The sequence below is a fragment of the Salmo salar genome, chromosome 04, assembly GCF_965601325.2.
Source record: "Salmo salar chromosome 04, fSalSal1, whole genome shotgun sequence".
Taxonomy (NCBI): domain Eukaryota; kingdom Metazoa; phylum Chordata; class Actinopteri; order Salmoniformes; family Salmonidae; genus Salmo; species Salmo salar.
The window spans coordinates 17,374,819-17,395,525 of NC_138294.1; the positions used below are offsets into that span (position 1 = coordinate 17,374,819).

Sequence of the window (20,707 nt, forward strand, 5' to 3'; positions counted from 1 at the left end):
CAAACAACTACCTCTTCCCCTACTGTATTTATTCATTTATTTTTCTTTCTCCTTTGCACCCCATTATTTTTATTTCTACTTTGCACTTTCTTCCACTGCAAATCTACCATTCCAGTGTTTTACTTGCTATATTGTATGTACTTCGCCACCATGGCCTATTTTTGCCTTTACCTCCCTTATCTCACCTCATTTGCTCACATTGTATATAGACTTATTTTTCTACTGTATTATTGACTGTATGTTTGTTTTACTCCATGTGTAACTCTGTGTTGTTGTCTGTGTCAAACTGCTTTGCTTTATCTTGGCCAGGTCGCAATTGTAAATGAAAACTTGTTCTCAACTTTCCTACCTGGTTAAATAAAGGTGAAATAAAATAAATAAATAAATAAATAGTCAATCAATCGATAATATAATAATTATTTTAGCAAAAATGTTTATCTTTAATTTGCAATCTGTAGAAGCTATGAGAATAGAAAGGTTCAATACTTTTGTGAAGCATCAGAGCACAGTTGAAAAATATATGGCAAATAGAAATCCAAAATGGATGGTGTTAAGAGATAGATGGGAGGGATTGAATGGAGCTGAAGGGTGGGACTAATAACAAGATGTAAAACAATGTAAAACATACGGGGTCTGTAAAATGTATATAGGTTCAGAAATGTTGTGAAATAGCACTGTTACAAATAGAAATCAAACTGGATGGACATCAGAAATAGAGGAAGGACTAAAAACAAACAAAATATAACTATTGTAAAATAGATGTCTGTAAAATGTGATTAATATGTATAAACTGAAGGTTGAAGCCTACGTGTTATTGTTTAATAGTTTACTTCAATTGGTGGAAGGGTGGTAGGGTTTGCGGGGAATAATAAAGGTATATTCAAAAAAAAGTATGTATATGTATGTATAGTTGAAGTCAGAAGTTTACATACACTTAGGTTGGAGTCGTTAAAACTCGTTTTTCACCACTCCACAAATTTATTGTTAACAAACTATATTTTTGGCAAGTCGGTTAGGACATCTACTTTGTGACACAAGTAATTTTACCAACAATTGTTTCACTTATAATTGACTGTATCATAATTCCAGTGGGTCAGAAGTCTACATACGGTAAGTTGACTGTGCCTTTAAACAGCTTGGAAAATTTCAGAAAATGATGTCATGGCTTTAGAAGCTTCTGATAGGCTAATTGACATCATTTGAGTCAATTGGAGGTGTACCTGTGGATGTATTTCAAGGCCTACCTTCAAACTCAGTGCCTCTTTGCTTGACATCATGGGACAATCAAAATAAATCAGCCAAGACCTGAGAAAAAAATTGTAGACCTCCACAAGTCCAGTTCATCCTTGGGAGCAATTTCCAAACGCCTGAAGGTACCACGTTCATATGTACAAACAATAGTACGCAAGTATAAACACAATGGGACCATGCAGTCATCATACCGCTCAGGAAGGAGACGTGTTCTGTCTCCTAGAGATGAATGTACTTTGGTGCAAAAAGTGCAAATCAATCCCAGAACAAAGGACCTTGTGAAGATGCTGGAGGAAACAGGTACAAAAGTATCTATATCCACAGTAAAACGAGTCCTATATCGACATAACCTGAAAGGCTACTCAGCAAGGAAGAAGCCACTGCTCCAAAACCGCATAAAAAAGCCAGACTACGGTTTGCAACTGTACATAGGGACAAAGATCGTACTTTTTGGAGAAATGTCCTCTGGTCTGATGAATCAAAAATAGAACTGTTTGGCCATAATGACCATCGTTATGTTTGGAGGAAAAAGGGGAAGGCTTGCAAGCCGAAGAACACCATCCCAACCGTGAAGCACAGGGGTGGCAGCATCATGTTGTGGGGGTGCTTTGCTGCAGGAGGGACTAGTGCACTTCACAAAATACGAGGCATCATGAGGCAGGAAAATTATGTGGATATATTGAAGCAACATCTCAAGACATCAGTCAGGAAGTTAAAGCTTGGTCGCAAATGGGTCTTCCAAATGGACAATGACCCCAAGCATACTTCTAAAGTTGTGGCAAAATGGCTTAAGGACAACAAAGTCAAGGTATTGGAGTGGCCATCACAAAGCCCTGACCTCAATTTAATACATGAGGGAGGTAGACAGGACTTCAACCAAAATGAGATGAGGCAAATATCACAAGAAGACTGGAGATAAAAATTTAAAAAAAGATGAGCTTTTAATTGCAAACGAGAGTCACACCTATTGTTCTCTCATATTATTCTGACACTTCTTTACTGTTAATAAACATTTCAGTGTCGCATCATTTAGCAGGAGAGCTCATTTTCACTAGCAGTCCTTGTAGTCCATAGTTATATGGCACCAGAAATGAATCCTTCAGAAAGACCCTGTATTTCTTAACATCCATTAACACGTACAAAGGTAATAATAACATCAACAAGGCCTTTGTCTGTGAGAGGGACACCATGTGGAGGTGTGTGTTGGTTTAACACAGTTAACACTTGTGTTACAGCGTTAACATTCTGACTGAACCCACAGTGTGATTTCCCTTTATCTGATTGAAGTGGGACATTAGTTTAGCAAAGCTCCAAAAATTGACATACTCAATACATTTTATAGATTTTAGAATGTTTACTATTGCATGCCTCCAGAATCATTGGGTCGTGTTCATCAGGGCACGCAATGGAAAATGTTTTAAAGCGCTAAACAAAGGACAACAAAAATAAGGTGGTTCCTCAGTTTTCTTCCAATTGGTGCCTAATGAACTGGACCCTGGTCTAGGCTCTTGGCTTATCTAAATGGCCACGCTTTTCTCCACCACAGCAGGGTCCATGTAGGTGTATGGCACTGGTAGCCCAGAGTTCCTGGTATTGATGGTCTCGCTGAAGACCTTCAGCTCAGTCTGGAATTTCTGAATCATCGTGCAGGGTGGTACCTCGTTGAAGTGCTCCTCTGGGTACTGGCCAAGGGCCACCTGCATATGGAGAATAATCGAAGTTAGTAAAATATTGATAGTTACAATATCATTAACATTAAAAAGGACACTTAAATAGGATATTTTGTAGCTAAATATAGTATTCCAGGCCTAGATGATATTGATAATAGTTCATGAAAGATGGCAGACTCACAAAGTCACTGGATTGCTTGCTAAGGAGCCACATAGTGGACATGCCCTGTGCTGTTGTGCCGACATCGGGGAAGGTCTCCAGCATGGTGCTCTCAGTAGACTGCCCCTTAGTGGTGGGAGGTGGCTGTTGCAGGGAGATGGGGGTGTTGGGCATCCAGCCACCATAGTCATACTGTAACATGAAGAAGAATGACTGATTATTACTGACAGACAATATGGTGGTATTCTGAAATTATGATATGATAGTGGCAAGGAATTACAGCAAAAACCTTGCAACATTTTTACAAATATGTCTCTTCCTAAATGGTAGATGGGGCAGATAATGTCAGGAGTGCTTAGATTTAGATGAATAACACACTTGAAAAAACAGTATGGGCTATGCTACACCCACCTGTCCAGAGTTGACAGCAGAATGTTGGCCTGAGCAGGTGAAGATCACCACGGTCACGAACTTGACGACCTCTGGCACAGTGGAGAAAGACTGAGGGATTCCTGGACAGAAAGATAAGAACCGAGAGAGGTGTGTGATGAATGGAGTTATGCCAGGGGAGCTGGGTGGACTGTTACTATAGGACAGTCACGTCCATGGAAGTTGTGAGTTATGCCGGGGAAGTTATGGTCCAGAAACAAAAAAACATACTGGTAAAAACAAGACATTTCACCATACGTCATTACCACACACACCCCTATTACCCTGTACATCGTCACCTGTGCATTCTTGGGCCAGGAAGCCATGGTCAAAGATATCCAGTTCTGTAGTTCCTGGTCTTCCCGGACCTCTGAGTCACTCAAGCAGTACTGGAGCGCCAAGTCTCGGTCCAAAAGGCTCATTAACATCTTCTACCAACAAGCCATTAGATTGCTGAACGATCAATTACATGGCCACTATTTATATTGACCTCACCACTTTACCACTGCCTACATGTACAATTTACCTCAATTACCTCGAGTAACCTGTATCCCCGCACATTGACTCGACTCGATACCGGTATCGCCTGTATATAGCCTCGTTATTATTATTTTATTGTGTTACTTTTTTTGGTTTATTTAATAAATATATTCTTAACTCTATTTACTTAAAACTGCATTGTTGGTAAGTAAGCATTTCACTGTAAGGTCTACACCTCTTGTATTCGGCGCATGTGACATGCTATGCTAACTGGACATGCTATGCTATATTATGTTATGCTATATTCTGTTATGTTATGCTACATTTACGTCATTTAGCAGACGCGCTTATCCAGAGCGACTTACAAATTGGTGCATTCACCTTAAGATATCCAGTGGAACAACCACTTTACAATAGTACATCTATATCTTTTTTTGGGGGGGGGGGGGGGGGGGGTTAGAAGGATTACTATATCCTATCCCAGGTATTCCTTAAAGAGGTGGGGTTTCAGGTGTCTACGGAAGGTGGTGATTGACTCCGCTGTCCTGGCGTCGTGAGGGAGCTTGTTCCACCATTGGGGTGCCAGAGCAGCGAACAGTTTTGACTGGGCTGAGCGGGAACTGTGCTTCCGCAGAGGTAGAGCGGGAACTGTGTTTCCGCAGAGGTAGAGCGGGAACTGTGTTTCCGCAGAGGTAGGGGGGCCAGCAGGCCAGAGGTGGATGAACGCAGTGCCCTTGTTGGGTTGTATGGCCTGATCAGAGCCTGAAGGTACGGAGGTGCCGTTCCCCTCACAGCTCCGTAGGCAAGCACCATGGTCTTGTAGCAGATGCGAGCTTCAACTGGAAGCCAGTGGAGTGTGCGGAGGAGCAGGGTGACGTGAGAGAACTTGGGAAGGTTGAACACCAGACGGGCTGCGGCGTTCTGGATGAGTTGTAGGGGTTTAATGGCACAGGCAGGGAGCCCCGCCAACAGGGAGTTGCAGTAATCCAGACGGGAGGTGACAAGTGCCTGGATTAGGACCTGCGCCGCTTCCTGTGTAAGGCAGGGTCGTACTCTGCGAATGTTGTATAGCATGAACCTACAGGATCGGGTCACCGCCTTGATGTTAGCGGAGAATGACAGGGTGTTGCCCAGGGTCACGCCGAGGCTCTTACCACTCTGGGAGGAGGACACAATGGAGTTGTCCACCGTGATGGCGAGATCATGGAAAGGGCAGTCCTTCCCCGGGAGGAAGAGCAGCTCCGTCTTGCTGAGGTTCAGCTTGAGGTGTTGATCCGTCATCCACACTGATATGTCTGCCAGACATGCAGAGATGCGATTCGCCACCTGGTTATCAGAAGGGGGAAAGGAGAAGATTAATTGTGTGTCGTCTGCGTAGCAATGATAGGAGAGACCATGTGAGGATATGACAGAGCCAAGTGACTTGGTGTATAGCGAGAATAGGAAAGGGCCTAGAACTGAGCCCTGGGGGAAACCAGTGGTGAGAGCACGTGGTGCGGAGACGGATTCTCGCCACGCCACCTGGTAGGAGCGACCTGTCAGGTAGGACGCAATCCAAGAGTGAGCCGCGCCGGAGATACCCAACTCGGAGAGGGTGGAGAGGAGGATCTGATGGTTCACAGTATCAAAGGCAGCAGATAGGTCTAGAAGGATGAGAGCAGAGGAGAGAGAGTTAGCTTTAGCAGTACGGAGAGACTCCGTGACACAGAGAAGAGCAGTCTCAGTTGAATGACCAGCCTTGAAACCTGACTGATTTGGATTGAGAAGGTCATTCTGAGAGAGATAGCAGGAGAGCTGGCCAAGGACGGCACGTTCAAGAGTTTTGGAGAGAAAAGAAAGAAGGGATACTGGTCTGTAGTTGTTGACATCGGAGGGATCGAGTGTAGGTTTTTTGAGAAGGGGTGGAACTCTCGCTCTCTTGAAGACGGAAGGGACATAGCCAGCGGTCAAGGATGAGTTGATGAGCGAGGTGAGGTAAGGGAGAAGGTCTCCGGAAATGGTCTGGAGAAGAGAGGAGGGGATAGGGTCAAGCGGGCAGGTTGTTGGGCGGCCGGCCGTCACAAGACGCAAGATTTCATCTGGAGAGAGAGGGGAGAAAGAGGTCAAAACATAGCGTAGGGCAGTGTGAGCAGGACCAGCGGTGTCGTTTGACTTAACAAACGAGGATCGGATGTCGTCGACCTTCTTTTCAAAATGGTTGACGAAGTCATCCGCAGAGAGGGAGGAGGGGGGGGGATGGGGAGGAGGATTCAGGAAGGAGGAGAAGGTGGCAAAGAGCTTCCTAGGGTTACAATATATTATGCTATGATATATTATGTTATCTTATGCTATGCTTTATTATGTTATGTTATTCTATGCTATGTTATGCTATATTATGTTATTGTCACGACTTCCTCCGAAGTCGGTCCCTCTCCTTGTTCAGGATGACACCGGTCTTCTAGCCATCGCCACTCCACCTTTCATTTTCCATTTGTTTTGTCTTGTTTACCTGCACACCTGGTTTACATCTCCTCTTAATTACTATGTGTATTTATCCCTCTGTTCCCTCCATGTCTGTGTGGGGTATTGTTTATTGTCAAGGTTGGCATGCTTCCGGCTGGTTTGCACCGGGTTTTGTTTTGTACCCGTGCTTTGTGGCAGCCGGTACTTTGTACTTGGTTGTTGTTCTTTGTGCTGCCTCACTTGTTCTGTGGGTATTTGTTTTTGTGACACGGTTGCGTTCCGTTATAATAATTGCCTCAGTAAAGTGCTTTGTCCACTCATCTCTGCTCTCCTGCGCCTGACTTCCATGCACCCACCGTTTGCACCCACCGACCCTCAATACACCCACCGTTTGACAGTTATGCTATGCTATATTATGTTATGCTATGATATATTATGTTATGCTATATTAATTTATGCTATATTATGTTATGTTATGTAATGCTATATTATGTTATATTATGTTATGCTATGATATGTTATATTATGTTATGCTATGCTATGTTATGCTCAGTGGAGGATGCTGAGGGGAGGACAGCTCATAATAAAGGCTGGAATGGACTGAATGACATCAAACACAAAAAGAAACCATGTGTTTGATAACATTCCACTCTTTCTGCTCCAGCCACTCTTTCTGCTCCAGCCATTACCACGAGCCCGTCCTCCCCAATTTGGGTGCCACCAACCTCCTGGTTTTATGCTATGTTATGCTATGCTGTGCTGTGTTATGTACCTTGTAGAGGGGGTGCACCATGGGAATGTTGCGCAGCAGTGCTACGGCGAACACCTCAGCCAGGAGGTGAGTGCGCAGCAGGTGGACGTTGAGCTGGTGCTCTTGAAAGTCAGCGCTCCTCACAAAGATCTTGGCCAGGAGCCAGTCATACTCAGAGTCAGTAGGAAGGAAGATGGGGTTGTCTTTTGCAGGCTTCTGCTTCAGCTGTGGAGAGAGACAGTGTTAGGGACCTCATAGATGGCTACCAGCAACATTATCCCTGTTTAATGGAAAAATACAAATAATAACAATAGCGGATTCCTTTTTGGTGCTACATAAAACCCTTTTTTGAAGGTTCTGTAAATAACCATGAACATAAGGTTATAAATGGAACGTTTATGGTGCTATAAAGAACCCTGTCCTAAAGTTCTATAAATAACTATCAAAAATGGTTCTACATAGCACCAAAAAGGGTTCTGCTATCGTTACAAACCTTTTTGGTTCAGGGCTTGACATTCACTTTTTTTTGCCACTTGTCCTTTGGACAATTAGAAATATTTTTTACTTGTCCAAAAGCTCAAGACACCAAAAAATGGTCTGTAACACCATTTGTACCTTTGTACATCATTGTATGATGCAAGGAACCACTTTACAAAATGAAATGCATTACTATCTTTTTTTAACCATAGAGAATCAGACAAACATGGAGGCTACACTCTGTCTATTGGCGTCTTTGCATATTCAAGTCAGTCTCAAATTACAACATTGCCCCTTTAAGGCTCGCCTGGAAGATGGTTGGACACCCTTGGTAGTCTCTAAAATGTTGCAACGTTACAATTACAACCAAATAGCCTACTTGTTATGTCTTTATAATTAAGGGCTTCCCGCCATCCCTGGGATGATAAAAAAAATATGTCTACGGTTCAAAAGACTCTGACGGATTCAAAATGCATACAACCACTACACATGAAAAATGTAAAAATGCAATAGGCTGACGCAACAGAGCAGACCGTTTAGCTTAAACGGTTGAGACATTTGTATAAACATTTTTTTATTCATATTATAAGCTCAACAATGCGCACATGGCTGAAGGCTAATGTTATTGGCATTGTTGAATTTGAATTCATAATAGCAAGCTAGGACTGATTGTCACGGTTGTCGTCGGTGAAGGAGGACCAAAACGCAGCAGGTATGTGCAGGCTCATCTTGCTGTTTATTTATTTTCAAAATGAATAACAAAATAACAAAACACTAGAACGAACGAACAACAACAAACAGTCTGGCAAAGCATAAGGCTCAACACAGAACAATCTCCCACAAAATACAAGACAAACACACCCAACTAATATAGGACTTCCAATCAAAGGCAACACCAAACAGCTGCCTTCAATTGGAAGTCCAACCCCAATTAACTCAACATAGAACCAGACACACTAGACTAAACATAGAAATACCTAAACATAAACCAAAACCCGGAAATACTAAATCAAACACCCTTTTAACAAACACACCACCCCGAACCACATAAAACGAATACCCTCTGCCACGTCCTGACCAAACTACAATACTAATTAACCCTTATATTGGCCAGGACGTGACAGTACCCCCCCCTTAAAGGTGCTAACCCCGGAAGCACCTTAAAAAAAAAGAAAAAAAAACAACAACCCCAAACAACAAAACCAAAATTCCCCTCTACTAAAGGGAGGGAAGGAAGGGTGGCTGCCGTCAACAACGGCACTGTGCTACACCCCCCCTCCCCAACCCAACCAATATCTGGAGATGGCTCTGGTTCCGGCTGTTCCAGGCTGTCGGGCCACTCTGGCATCGCCGGGGGGCAGTCGGGCCGCTCTGGCATCGCCGGGGGCAGTCGGGCCGCTCTGGCATCGCCGGGGGGCAGTCGGGCCGCTCTGGCATCGCCGGGGGCAGTCGGGCCGCTCTGGCATCGCCGGGGGGCAGTCGGGCCGCTCTGGCATCGCCGGGGGGCAGTCGGGCCGCTCTGGCATCGCCGGGGGGCAGTCGGGCCGCTCTGGCATCGCCGGGGGGCAGTCGGGCCGGTCTGGCAGTTCGGGACAGTCTGGGCAGTCTGGCAGTTCGGGACAGTCTGGCAGTTCGGGACAGTCTGGCAGTTCGGGGCAGTTCGGGGCAGTTCGGGGCAGTCTGGCAGTTCGGGGCAGTCTGGCAGTTCGGGGCAGTCTGGCAGTTCGGGGCAGTCTGGCAGTCCGGGGCAGTCTGGCAGTCCAGGGCAGTCTGGCAGTTCAGGGCAGTCTGGCCACTCCGGCAGTTCAGGGCAGTCTGGCCACTCCGGCAGTTCAGGGCAGTCTGGCCACTCCGGCAGTTCAGGGCAGTCTGGCCACTCCGGCAGTTCAGGGCAGTCTGGCCACTCCGGCAGTTCAGGGCAGTCTGGCCACTCCGGCAGTTCAGGGCAGTCTGGCCACTCCGGCAGTTCAGCGCAGTCTGGCCACTCCGGTAGTTCAGCGCAGTCTGGCCACTCCGGTAGTTCAGCGCAGTCTGGCCACTCCGGAAGTTCAGCGCAGTCTGGCCACTCCGGCAGTTCAGCGCAGTCTGGCCACTCCGGCAGTTCAGCGCAGTCTGGCCACTCCGGCGACTGTTGACTGGCGGGCAGCTCCGACGACTGTTGACTGGCGGGCAGCTCTGACGACTGTTGACTGGCGGGCAGCTCCGACGACTGTTGACTGGCGGGCAGCTCTGATGACGACTGTTGACTGGCGGGCAGCTCTGATGACGACTGTTGACTGGCGGGCAGCTCTGATGACGACTGTTGACTGGCGGGCAGCTCTGACGACTGTTGACTGGCGGGCAGCTCTGACGACTGTTGACTGGTGAGGCTGGGTTTACGCACTTGAAGCCTGGTGCGTGGTGCTGGTACTGGGCTTACCAGATTTTGAACACGCACCTCCAGGCTAGTGCGGGGAGCGGGAACAGGACGAGTCGGACTGGCTTGACGCACTTCCGGGTCCGCACGAGAGACAGGAGCTGGAAACCCAGGGCTATGGAGGCGCACAGTCGGTCTTGATCTTACCTCCTGCACAACCCGTCTTGGCTGGATGGAACTAGTAGCCCTGTACGAGCGGGGTGCTCGTACAGGGCAGACTGGGCTGTGCAGGGGCCTGATGGTAGCCGTGCGTAGAGCGGGAGTTGGGTAGCCTGGTCCTCGGAGGCGTACCGGCGACCAGTTTATGCGCTGCGCAGGCATCCTCCTACCAGGCTGGATGCCCGCTCTAGCACGGCACCTGCGAGGGGCTGGAATAACGCGCACCGGACTGTGCGTGCGTATGGGTGAGATAGTGCGCTCCTCAGCAAAACATAGCGCTCTCCACCCCATACGCTCCTCCATATAACCACGGGTAGCTGGCTTCCGGCTCTTCCTACGCCTAGCCAAACTACCCGTGTGCCCCCCCCAAAAATAATTATTGGGGGTGCCTCTCGTGCTTCTCCCTCAGCGCGTCCATGGCCTCGTACCTCCGCCTCTCTGCCTTGGCTGCCTCAATTTCCCACTGCGGGCGGCGATACTCCCCAGCCTGGTGCCAAGGTCCGGCCCCGTCCAGAACTTCCTCCCAGGTCCATTTTTCCCGCCAGTCCAACTCGAAGTCCCTCTGCTCCTTGGTCCATTGTTGGTGGGAGATTCTGTCACGCTTGTCGACGTCGGTGAAGGAGGACCAAAACGCAGCAGGTATGTGCAGGCTCATCTTGCTGTTTATTTATTTTCAAAATGAATACCAAAATAACAAAACACTAGAACGAACGAACAACAACAACAACAACAACAACAACAACAACAACAACAACAACAAACAGTCTGGCAAAGCATAAGGCTCAACACAGAACAATCTCCCACAAAATACAAGACAAACACACCCAACTAATATAGGACTTCCAATCAAAGGCAACACCAAACAGCTGCCTTCAATTGGAAGTCCAACCCCAATTAACTCAACATAGAACCAGACACACTAGACTAAACATAGAAATACCTAAACATAAACCAAAACCCGGAAATACTAAATCAAACACCCTTTTAACAAACACACCACCCCGAACCACATAAAACGAATACCCTCTGCCACGTCCTGACCAAACTACAATACTAATTAACCCTTATACTGGCCAGGACGTGACACTGATGGTTTGGTTGGCTAAACTAGCAAGTATTTTTGGTTACCCAGGCAACTAGTGTCACTATCTAGTAAACTTGCTAGCTATTTCAGTGGATGTTGAACTCATTTATCCCTGCAAATGAACACATTTCTAGCAGTAAATGTGCTAAATTATAGCCAAGGTATAAAAGGGATAATCAACTCGGGGCTCTATGCGTACTCTGGAAAATAATGTAACTCTGTGGAAGGTTAGTTCCACTCTGCTAGCGCTTTGTGGAACACACCTCATTATTCATTATTTTCCAGAGAGCACATAGTCATTGATTATCCCTTATGTATTTCACAAGACACTTTCACTGGCCATAGTCAGATTTAAAATGTAATGGCATAATAACACAACAGATTAGATAAACTGGAATGACACTCTCACTTAAAAAGAGCTTTGAGCAAACCACACCCCCCCCCAAAATAATTATGAGCTGCCCCCCCCCACACACAATTGAATTATCACAAAAAGAGGAAAAAAACCTTTTCTGAACTCCAAAGAAGCATTGAAGGACTCAAAGGTTTCACATAAAACCATCACCCTTCCCAAAGAACCCTTGATGAACCATAAGTGTGTAATGCATTAATTAAAAGCATTTGAAAACAATATCAAAAATATTTTCTTTGGGCGCTGTCAGATACAGTGGAGGCTGGTGGAGGGAAACATGGGGAGGACGGGCTCGTCATAATGTTTGGAACGTAAAGAAGGGAACTGTAGTAATGAGCCCGTACTCTCCATTTCTACCTCCACCAGCCTCCATGGGTAAGTGGGCTCTCTAAAGGAGATTGAAACATGATGGGTTTACAGACTCTCTCACTTGTAATGGTCTCTGTGACTGTAGTCTTCACTTCAACGTTAGTTAGGTCAACCTTACCTGGATGGCGATGGGAATCAGCTTGTCATCAGGGGTTTTGTAGAGCAGGACCAGAGGAGCCGCCATGTACTGTTTTTTCTTATTGATCACGTTTGCCTTTAATCCATCCAGGTTCTTGTAGTCAAGCAGGAATATGTTGCCGCTCTGTTTGGGATTGGATGACATGGGAGAATAAATCCAAAAGTTACAATGCAACAGGTTAGGATTACGGTTCACTTTCTTGATATTTTAGAATGGGACAGATATTGTAGCTCTGCGTTATACTAGGATTATCCCCAAAAATATCCAATAAAGGTGTTTGTGCGATTACTTTCTTGGATTTTAGGGTTACCATCCCCTCATAAAAACATAAAAGAAAGTAATACTGGGATGTTTTTCATTTTTCAGTAACCAGGTTTCCATCCAACATTTTTTAAGTACATGTCGGATAGAAAATGTCACGACAAGCCTGAAGGAAACAGAATATTTGTCTGTAAACTTTCAGCATGTCAACAAAACAAAATATGCTAGACAAGTTGGGATATTTTTATGTCAGTAAAATGTATAATGGGAGAAATGGTGGTGTAATGGCGCTTTTATGTGCACAAAATTATATAATAACCATCATATCTAAGTAAACTTGGAGTCACATGATGATATGTTGTGTGGTCCTCTCACTACGACTCAGGAAAACATGCAGTTTATTAGGCTACAGATGAAATAAGTTATGATGAACTTCACAGGGTGGTGAAAGTGCACAGTGATGAGCTTGATGCTCCTTTCCAATAAATATCTAGGGTCTTTTTCTGGTGACATGATGACTGATGCTTGACTGCCATTGATAAGTAAAAATAATATTTTTTGTCCATATAATAATGTCATCATGTAGGCTATACCTGCACTGTATCTGCCAGCTGTTGGCTAGAGTGCACGTGCCAAGACCAGAGTGGGCACATTCGCTATATAACAGAAAAATAATTGTGACAAAGCCATCAGAGTTGAAAATGTGATGGAAATGACATTTACATGTTTTTATTTATTATGTTTGGGTACATGGGAATTTAACCACAAAGGTTATTTTTATGTGCACTACGTCATCACACAGCCTTATATCCGCAACAGGTAAATTTGATGGAAACATCTATGGTGGGGAAATGTGCATATTGTTTTTATGCGGATTTGAGAATATTTGCATGAAAATCTGTCGCCAATTGGATGGAAACCTAGCTATTGAGAAACATACTGGATGGACCTCCACAAAAGTCATCTGGAGGTCCAAAAAGGAATCTGGTACATGCCTCTGATGGTCCAAGAAAGTGGACGTCTAGACATCCAACAAAGGGATCTCCATTGACTTCCATTTATAATTGTGAATATCCAAGATATTCATCAAGGTCCAAGAGGACTGCCCCTAGTCCAGCGCCCCCCATAATATAACTGGTACTGCAATAATTTAGGAAACTTTTAACAATTCATTTATTTTACCAAAGAGTCACACTTTGACATACTGTACGGTACCTGCAATTCCCTTAGGAGGCTGGACGATCCACGAAGAGAGGGCTTGACCATATTTTCTGTGACTGCGACGGATCAACATGGGGTTGGAGCCATTCAAATACTGGTACCCGAAAAACTCGTCTTCCTTCCAGTGCTCCTGTGCATAGTGTGGAAGATGGAAATTATGTGTCGTATTATTTAGTGGACACCGTAGCAAAACCTTTTGCAACAGAAAATAAAATCAAGAGTTTCTTATTGGACAGGTATTCCCTCCCTGTTTCAGTCTGTTTTTTTCCAGATGATGCCTAGTAATCCAGGGTCGTTTTTAGTATATACAGTACCAGTCAAAAGTTTGAAGCTGGTTGAGAAAATGCCAAGAGTGTGCAAAGCTGTCATCAAGCCGAAGGGTGGCTAATTTGAAGAATCTCAAATATTAAATATTTGTCTAACACATTTTTGTTTACTACATGATTCCATATGTGTTATTTCATAGTTTTGATGTCTTCACTATTATTCTACAATGTAGACCTTGAATGAGTAGGTGTGTCCAAACTTTTGACTGGTACTGTATGTATATTTCTATTTGACATATTCAAGTAGTATTACTTCCCCCTTTCACTTTGTTTCAAAATGTTTACCTCCTAATAAACAGGCCCCTGGAGTTAATACTGCAAATGCACCTGTGAAATGCACTCACCTGAGATGACAGTTCTATTGAGGCAGACTTTGCTGATTTCATCAATGTTTTTCCAGTTCTTCTTGCTGTCAGAATACCCCATCAGTTTCAGCTCAGTGATCCTACAGAATGGGAGACAAGGAACTATGTCAAGCTGAGCCAATAGAGTTTCACAGAGCAAATGTAAAACTCAACAATATAAATGAATAGAATACTTTAGAAGAGCTTTGATGATCTGCTGCAGGAAGTACTATCTGAACTGTCCTTAGAGGATGAATTATGCCCGACGTACGCAACGCAATTAGCTACGCAAAAATGGCTGTCCTGCATAGTCGCAAAAATATGCAAGTGTGTGCAACCCAAAATGTTAAAATCACCACGTACTGGACAAAGGAAAAAAGCTCAAATCCGCACTGAACTATTCGTACGTTTTAATGTAATTATCAGCAGGAGAGGTCAGAGCAATCAGACACATTTGGGCGACAGCCTTCATCAGCGTTTGGAGAAAAATAGGCATTCACACATAGTTATAAATGATGAAACATTGTAGTATCTTTATTCACAGTCATAATTTACATTCATTATTTACAATCATTGTTCTATTATTTTTCACAACTTCTAGTGCCTAAAAATACATTAAAATGTAAAGAATATTTTAGTGAATGAGGGTTTTCGGATTTTCCCCCCCAGTGTATGGCTTTTGAACTCGGCACCCAACAACCTTTTGTTACTACAGATGAGTAGCACATTGCATTCTCGTGTTGTGTACTGAAGTCGGGTATACATTTGGCTTAGGTGAGGAACTCACCCGGTGGCGGCGGTGAAGAGGAACTGGGTGGCCTTGGTGAACGAGAATTGGATCTCGCTGGGAAGATCCAGAGGGTTGTCTGCCTTCATGCTGCCGGGGAAACCCTCCTTGTAGGTATCCCAGCTGAGTAGGAGGAGGAGCAGGTGGAGCAGGAGAAAGAGGAGGAGCAGGAAATAAATGGAGGTTGGTCAGATATAATGGACAGACTGGGCAGCTAGGACGAAAGACCACAGCACCTACCAGTACTGCTCAGTTCTCATCTTCATCTCCTTTTCCCTGCTGTACCTGGCAAGATGATTAGTTTCATCACAGAGTCTTTTAGCTGAAAAATATAACAAATAATAAATCAAGTTAATCACACATATTATTACACTAATCCTTCAGAACCAGTGTTGCATGTATTACTGTATGTACGGTGGCCCTAAGAGGCAAAGTAGCTTTAAAACTTAGTGACATCGTACACACACAAAGAAAATGCCTCCCCTCACACACAAAGAAAATGCTGCAAGTATCCACTTTTTTCCCATGCATTAATTCATTCTAACATGTCTGCATGTGATGTCGTTTCATAACGTTACACCGTGCTGACCTGTGCCCTCTCTGAACAGGTGCACCTCCGTGTCCATAATCCAACAGTAGATAGGGAACTGGCATGTGCCTTTCTCTGGCGTCGTTACGACAACCTTGGACGGGAACCAGGTGTCCTGGGGGAAGAGTGGGAGGGGCTGCTTGTCCAGCTCTATCAGCACCAGCTTGCCGAGGGAGGAGGGGCACACCACTTCGAATTCACAAGATGCCTGCAGAGAGAGCAGGGGAGAGAGAGAGAGAGAGAGAGAGAGAGAGAGAGATGGAGGAAGTGAGAGATAGATGGAGGGAATGAGAGAATGAGATAGAGGGGGGGAGTGAGAGAAAAAGGGAGGGGCAGAGAGAGAAGAGAGAGAGCGAGAGAGAGCGGAATCTGGACTGTGTGAGAAAGCAAGTAACAAAGGCAAATATAACTAATCCTGTACTACCAGTATTATTACGTAAGGGCCCAACATAAAGGCAACAAAGTCTTCACATCATATACACTATATGTGTATGAACATATTGGTTGCTTTTGGGTGTGTTTTGAGTACAGTATTTGAAAAATGCAAATGGTAAGTCTAATTGAAGCTAGAATAATTTGTTGCTACATCCATTTTTAGAATTATAAATTATATACACTCAGATTCTTGAAGAATATAATTTATAATTGCTTAGTTCAACTGTCGTACCCAATCAGAACCCAAAATACAAGCTTGTTTTAGTCCAATGATTGTAAGCAATGTAAATGTAAACAAACACTAAGCTATAGTCACAAAACATGGTTAAAAGTATACATTTTCTATGAATTTGAGAATAGTGACATTTCTACAAGCCCATCCCTCAGCTTTTTACCAAAACAGAGGTGGGGTGCCTCTTTGTTATTGTTTCAATTAAGGATTCTAGCTTTAAAGATAAATATCTGTTAGTACTGATAGGAGCATGACTGACTTACCGTGTCTTGATAGAAGCCTCCCCTCAAGCTAGTGAGCCACGTGCGCTTACTCTCTCCTTTTTCGCCAACCAGCTTGATGAAGACGTTGTTCATCGTGGTGGCAGTTGCGATGTTGTGTGTGTGCACAGTCACCTTGTATTTTGCCATTTTGACTCTGAAAAACACTACGATAGGCTTATCTGCACACACTAAGACTGCACACCAAACAACAGTTCATTCAATGTAGATGGTGCAAACATTTCTGCAAATATTTAGACTTGCATGATATCTGTTGATCCATTTTAATAACAAAAACATTTTTGAGGGTATTCTTGCTTGAATAACAAACTTGCAAAGCCACAGTTATTGCATACACACAGCATGTGGGGGGACATTTTTCACAAGCAAATGGCAGTGAGCAAATTAACCATAGACAGGAGTAATATGCTTATTCAATGTACATATTATCCAATATACCCATTGCATTGTGTGCATTGCATTCATGGCTCAGTACACTGATCTCTGGTTAAATAATAGCCTCCTCATTCTACACATAGTTGAAGAAAATAAAACATGAAATCACGCTGCACATCAAGTTTAATTGTGTTTTTTGCACACATCTGTGCTCTTTTGCTTGATGAAAATGTCTCCCATATTATCAAAAATAAAACATTCAGAGTTCCCTTACCTGATTGGTTGATAGTTTGTAGTACCCTGTTAACTTTGCCTTAACATGCATGTAATGATCACCTTCCCTACTGCTTGTTTTATACCTGGCTGGAGGTGTGTGCAGAACCCTGTGTACATATCTGGGTGTTACTTCCCACCATTGACCTTGCTCATCCTGCATGATAAATTCTGGCACTGTTGATAGCGAAGCGTTGCCCAATCACTTATTGTAAATACACAGTAGAAGTGTTGAATCTTCTTGTAAAGGTTGATCCATGGTTGAAAGGGTGTTGTAATGCCACGTTCCAAGTTCTGAGGGCATGTGGTTAAATGTTTGCTCAGCACTGCAATGCAAGTTACATGTGGGAAATTGCATTGTTGTCACAGACTATGTTTAGGTGGTCTGCAAGATATCCAAACAGGATTTTACGAGTCTTGTACAGTTACTATATCAAGTTAGTACTATATCTACAATACTGTACAGTATATATATTTTTTTAAGGTAACATTTATTTAACTAGGCAAGTCAGTTAAGAACAAATTCTTATTTACAATGACGGCCTACCCCGGCCAAACCCGGACGACGCTGGGCCAATTGTGCGCCGCCCTATGGGACTCCCAATCACGGCTGGATGTGATCCAGCCTGGATTCGAACCAGGAACTGTAGTGATGCCTCTTGCACTGAGATGCAGTACCTTAGACTGCTGCGCCAGGACAGCCTCCAAATCCTTCCTACTCGCACTGATGATGCAACATCAATTGTGCTTTATTTGGCAGGACACACACTGTCAATATGTATCACTAACTTGCATCATCAGTGATGCGTCTTATTATTTCGAAACGGCGTCAACACCACAACACCACAGCCACAGCTAGCTAGCCAACTTTACCAATTAGCAGTACTGTAGAAACTATATACATTACAACGGAACGATTTGACTATTCTAATGTTAGCTAGCTACATAGTTGTCTTTGTATCAAGATAAAGGCGTAGTACAGAGTAACTATCGAGGTTAGCTAGCCAGCTACATTTTCTAACATAGTCTACAACGCACCCACTGCTAGCTAGCTAACCCTACCAGCTAGCTGTATCATTTTTAGTCAATAAGATTTTTGCAACGTAAGCTTAACTTTCTGAACATTCGAGATGTGTAGTCCACTTGTGTAGCTAGCAGGACTGACTTTGTGTTAGCTAGCCAACGTTTAATTACTTCTGCGTTATGAACTAGACACGGACACGAATGATCCATTGGTAGCTTGTTGTTACCAAGTATTGGTGCTAACCATGTGTTATAGGATGCTAGCATGCTAGTTAGCTACGGCGTCATAGGACACGGTGCACTAGGTGGGTTTTCACGGAAGAATACTGTACCAAGTTATCTAGCGGAATAAACTTAAGTTTGAGCCTATTCCTGGAAACATTGAACCACTGTAGTTTACATCAATTATAATTTCTAGTGGTAGCCAGAAAAGTTATATTTTAGCGTTTTAGTGTTTCAGTGAATTGTTAGTGAGGGAGGCCCTGCTCTCTCGCTTCCCCAGTTGTTTAGTTAATTTTTCATGCCAATCTCCTTTGTATTAGCGTAGCCTCTCCTGTAGCCTATGAACTATGTGTCTGTCTATCCCCGTTCTCTCCTCTCTGCACAGGCCATACAAACGCTTCACATCGCGTGGCCACTGCCACTCTAACCTGGTGGTCCCAGCGCGCACGACCCACGTGGAGTTCCAGGTCTCCGGCAGCCTCTGGAACTGCCGGTCTGCGACCAACAAGGCAGAGTTCAGAAAACACAGAAAACACTGCTACTCCTACTGCTCTCTCCTCGTCTGACCACGTGTTCTCGCACACCCCGAGAGCATCTGGTCAGCGGGGTGGTGGCACTGGAATCCTCATCTCTCCCAGGTGGACATTCTCTCTTTCTCCCCTGACCCATCTGTCTATCTCCTCCTTTGAATTCCATGCTGTCACAATCACTAGCCCATTCAAGCTTAACATCCTTACCATTTATCGCACTCCAGGTTCCCTTGGAGAGTTCATCAATGAGCTTGATGCCTTGATAAGTTCCTTTCCTGAGGATGGCTCACCCCTCACAGTTCTGGGTGACTTTAACCTCCCTACGTCTACCTTTGACTCATTTCTCTCTGCCTCCTTCTTTCCACTCCTCTCCTCTTTTGACCTCACCCTCTCACCGTCCCTCCCTACTCACAAGGCAGGCAATACTCTTGACCTCATCTTTACTAGATGCTGTTCTTCTACTAATCTCACTGCAACTCCCCTCCAAGAGTCCGATCACTACCATGTATCCTTTTCCCTCTCGCTCTCCTCCAACACTACTCACTCTGCCCCTACTCAGATGGTATTGCGCCGTCGCAACCTTCGCTCTCTCTTTCCTGCTATACAACATTCGCAGAGTACAACCCTGCCTTACACAGGAAGTGGCGCAGGTCCTAATCCAGGCACTTGTCATCTCCCGTCTGGATTACTGCAACTCCCTGTTGGCGGGGCTCCCTGCCTGTGCCATTAAACCCCTACAACTCATCCAGAATGCCGCAGCCCGTCTGGTGTTCAACCTTCCCAAGTTCTCTCACGTCACCCCGCTCCTCCGCACACTCCACTGGCTTCCAGTTGAAGCTTGCATCTGCTACAAAACCATGGTGCTTGCCTACGGAGCTGTGAGGGGAACGGCACCTCCGTACCTTCAGGCTCTGATCAGGCCCTACACCCAAAGAAGGGCACTGCGTTCATCCACCTCTGGCCTGCTGGCCCCCCTACCTCTGCGGAAGCACAGTTCCCGCTCAGCCCAGTCAAAACTGTTCGCTGCTCTGGCACCCCAATGGTGGAACAAGCTCCCTCACGACGCCAGGACAGCGGAGTCAATCACCACCTTCCGTAGACACCTGAAACCCCACCTCTTTAAGGAATACCTGGGATAGGATATAGTAATCCTTCTAACCCCCCCCCCCCAAAAAAAGATATAGATGTACTATTGTAAAGTGGTTGTTCCACTGGATATCTTAAGGTGAATGCACCAATTTGTAAGTCGCTCTGGAAAAGAGCGTCTGCTAAATGACGTAAATGTAAATGTTCTCATATCCTTCATGGCAAATTCCAAAGAATAGGTGAGGCCAGAGGAGGCTGGTGGGAGGAGCTATAGGAGGAACAGCTCATCGTAATGGCTGGAATGGAATCAATAGAATGAGGTCAAACGTGGTTTTCATATGTTTGATGTGTTTTATGCCATTCCATTTACTGCAGTCTTTACAATGATCCCATCCTCCTATAGCTCCTCATACCAGCCTCCTCTGTGTGAGGCCCACTGCTGATGGAAAAGGGTTGCCGAATAACATAGGCTACTGTAAATAC

General features: G+C 44.7%; 1 pseudogene across 1 annotated transcript; it reads right to left on the bottom strand.

Moving 5' to 3' along the window:
* Positions 1-805: 805 nt before the first annotated feature.
* LOC106602309 (polyunsaturated fatty acid lipoxygenase ALOX15B-like) lies at positions 806-19,767 on the bottom strand (annotated as a pseudogene). The gene is made up of 13 exons (XR_014392094.1): positions 17,365-19,767; positions 16,698-16,851; positions 15,768-15,975; positions 15,419-15,500; positions 15,179-15,301; positions 14,392-14,492; positions 13,716-13,862; positions 12,219-12,362; positions 7,205-7,408; positions 5,145-5,991; positions 3,493-3,593; positions 3,103-3,273; positions 806-2,948 (listed from the first exon to the last, which is right to left on the bottom strand). The product of XR_014392094.1 is annotated as a polyunsaturated fatty acid lipoxygenase ALOX15B-like (transcript).
* Between the last annotated feature and the right edge of the window lie 940 nt (positions 19,768-20,707).